Here is a 3565-nt window from a genome sequence, read left to right on the forward strand (position 1 = left end):
TCTTACCCTTCCCCTCACTCTGTGTTCCAGATGTCTTAACCTGCAGGCTTCACTTCCCTGGCTTCAATGTCAGCTGGTCTCCAGCTGGGCTGAGTATAGCCAATGGTTGGCATGGATGAGAGATTAAAAGACGAAGGGAACAGAGAAGTCAGGTATTTCTGCTTCTCCTCTCTGCTGTGGATAGCGTGTCTGTCAGTACATGGGCTGAATCCCCTCCATGGCTTCAGCTCCCACTGGACAAGCCAACCAATCCGAGGGTCATGCCTCCTAGGGTCATCTGCAGGCCAGGGTCTGAGAGCACCATCTTTACTTTGTCCCTCCGTTCCAAGTGTGGGAGTAGCTTCCAGCTGTGGCCACCTCTGGGATACCACATCATCCTCTGTCTGGTTTCTCAGTTACTCTACCACCCACCTAATCAATTTTCCTGCTTTATATTTTCTTTGTAACAAATCACTGAAGTTGTTCATTTTTGCCTGGTTGCATCCTGATTAGTAAGAACAGGTAAGAACGAGTGGTAAGAACAAAAGCCAAATCTTATGGGTGAAAGAATGGAGAAAGAAGATGCCGACGACCAATTGAATAGATTATTCTTCGAGTAGTTGCGCAAAAAGAGAGACTTGATGGTAGTTAGAGAGTTGGATTTTTTAAGCTTGATTCGGGGTTTAGATTCGGTAAGACACGAGCTTATTTTAGGCTGAGGGGAAGATGTGTAAAAAGAGTGAAAGAATAAAAGGTAGAGGAATTGAGGGAGTTTGATTAATGGAGCAAAGTCCCAGAAGAAACAGGAGGAGGTGAGGGGTTTCACAAGGTCCAGATAACAGGTCCAATCCAGCTAACAGGGTTTTTTTCCCCAATGTATCAGAGAAAACTGGGTTATAGCTCAGTTAGATCAACAGGGTCTATCTGATGGGGAATAAAGTTATGGCATCAGCTACCCAGCTAATAAGTTTGACCCCAGCCTGAAATTGGTACCTGGAAACCAGCAATACAAAGGTAAGGATTGATGTGGCTATAAGTCACCTTGTAAAGTGGGTGAAATTTTCTGGTGGACTCAGTTTCTCCCAGAAGTTTGAGGCTTTGTTGAGTTTAGAGATGAAAAGGGGGGCTGGAGGAGAGTGATGATGGTTTGGAATTCCTCTGTGTGGGGAGTGGAAACTGGGCCAGGATCTCTGAAAGGATTGATGGGTAATGCAGACGGCCCAGCTGAGGTGGGGAGAAGGAATCTTAGTAGTACTGATCTGCATAGTTTTATAGTTTGTTTTTCCCCCCTCAGATATCAGTTGCCCCCTTTTGGGAGCAGGATGGCAAATCCAGGGTTGGGGTCTTGCAAGAGGAGCATTGCGGGAGGACAGGACTGCAGGAAGTCATAGATGAGACAGTGGTTTGGGCGGTCTACCGTGGGACAGAGGCAGCATAACCAGAAGAAAGAACGCACAGGGTGGCACGGGTAGGCAGGATTGACTTCCCATCCCAGCGAAGGAAGCTTGGGCAAGCGACAACCTTTCTAAGCCTCAGTTCCTTCATCCAAGAAGTGAAAATAGTCCCTACCTCAAAAGGTTATAAGACTGAACAAGAAAACGTATATACAGTGTGAACTGAAGATTCTGACACACACAAAGAACTTAGCGAAGAACAGTGGAGTGGGATATTTTCACTAATTAGATCCCTATGCAATTTTATACTAAATCTGTCGATCTCTCTTTGAGGATGGGTCTCAATCAGAGAACAATTCTGAAACTTCTCTAAAACGCACCATGTCAGGTTTCAAAACAGGCCCATTTCAGGCCACCCTGTGGCTCCAAACTACACAGGAAGGTGCTGGGGAGACTCCGATGCACCGTCCTCTAGAGCAGCGGTCCCCAGCCTTTTCGGCACCAGGGACTGGTTTCATGGAAGCCAATTTTTCCACGGACCAGGGTTGGGGGCGGGGATGGCTCAGGCGGTAACGCGAGCAATGGGGAGCGACCGGGGCGGCAGATGAAGCTTCGCTCGCTCGCCGTTCACCTCCTGCTGTGCGACCGGGTTCCTAGCAGGCTGCGGACCGGTATGGGTCTGCGGCCCGAGAGTTGGGGACCCCTGATCTAGAGAAAATAGAGCTGTTTGAGAGCTCTACGTGAAGGTTAGACTCTACAGGGAATATGGGCCTCTGGGGAGCCACAGAACAGGCAATTCAACTGGGGCACAAAAATGGACCAGGAAAGATCCTCCTGGGCCCAAAGGCTGAGATTCAGAGCTAGTGGAGGCATCTAGGAAAACAATCAGAGACACATCATCTGATGGTCCAGCAGAACAAGGGTTCCGGTGAGTCTCCCTTCCTGCAACGTATTTATCCCAAAGTGATCACTTGCTCTGCTGATCGCCCAGGCTCCTTCCTAGCTCTCTGCTTTCTGCCTTCCAACAACTTTTTTTCTCATTACCCTAACAGAGGTAAGAAGGTTCCCCATAGAGCCGTCATTCGCAGATGGACCAGAAGACAGGAAACCCACATAGAACAATTTCATTTGTTCTAACAAGTTGTTAAGGATAAAATTATTGCCTCGAATGAGCTTTTTGGAATTAAGTTTGTGGGCTTACTTCATTTATAAAAAACTGTTCTGGTTCTTATTTCTATAGTAAATAGGAGTTAAGTGAGCTCAACAATACTGCACATTTACCTATTTCACTTGCTTTCAGTGAAAAAGAAATAATATCCTCAAATGTTTGAAACCTTACAAAGCGGAGAATTGCTAACGACTATAGCCTTACCCCTTTAAGGAAGTTTAATGATATGAAAATGACACATGTCATCACTAATTCCTGGGAATCAGAGAGAAAATATACAAAAGGCTTAATGAACAGATGAAGAAAGAAAACTGGTAACTGACATTTCTGGCTCGGGAATATGACCATCCACAGAAGGGCTACTGGCCAAATCTTCTTGCACACCGAAAATACTAAAAGCTTCACCCAGAGTCAACAAATGCCATGTTCCGAGGAGTGGCGTCTTAGGGGACAGATCTGTTAACCATCAGTGGGCATTTTTCATCTCACCGCTTATGGCACGCAAGTTAAAGAAGGCTTTGTGTACCTGCTTTCCAGCAGAAGCCCGAGCTCCCGGCACAGGAAAGCCGGTCCTGCCCTGGGGCCTGGGACAGATAACATATACACACATAGTACATGGACAAAGACACACACAGCACAGTCTTCAAACACTTTCCTTCAGGCTATTTCCCTCCATTTTAGACTCACCGAAGAAAAGCTGGAGTTAAGAAGGATGTGACAGAGAGACTTTTTCCTTTGGTTTTGTATTGAATACAGATTTGCCTCTTCAGTAAAGTCAGAATTGTTTGATAGCTTTGCCAAAAGCCACTCTCATACTAAAGAGCGTACAGAAAGGCAGTTTACAAATAGTCTGACAATGGACCTAGAGATTATCATACTAAGTGAAGTAAATCAGACAGAGAAAGACAAATATCAGATGATATCAATTACATGTGGAATCTAAAATATGGTAAAAGTGAACTTATTTACAAAAGAGAAATAGACTCAAAGACATAGAAAACAAACTTATGGTCCCCAAAGGTGG

General features: G+C 45.5%; 1 non-coding gene across 1 annotated transcript; it reads right to left on the minus strand.

The window, feature by feature from the left end:
• Nucleotides 1-849: 849 nt before the first annotated feature.
• LOC132352161 (small nucleolar SNORD12/SNORD106) lies at nt 850-941 on the minus strand. Its single transcript, XR_009498624.1, has one exon. It is a non-coding gene; the product is annotated as a small nucleolar SNORD12/SNORD106 (small nucleolar RNA).
• Between the last annotated feature and the right edge of the window lie 2624 nt (nt 942-3565).

Source organism: Balaenoptera ricei, chromosome 17 (genome assembly GCF_028023285.1).
Source record: "Balaenoptera ricei isolate mBalRic1 chromosome 17, mBalRic1.hap2, whole genome shotgun sequence".
NCBI lineage: Eukaryota > Metazoa > Chordata > Mammalia > Artiodactyla > Balaenopteridae > Balaenoptera > Balaenoptera ricei.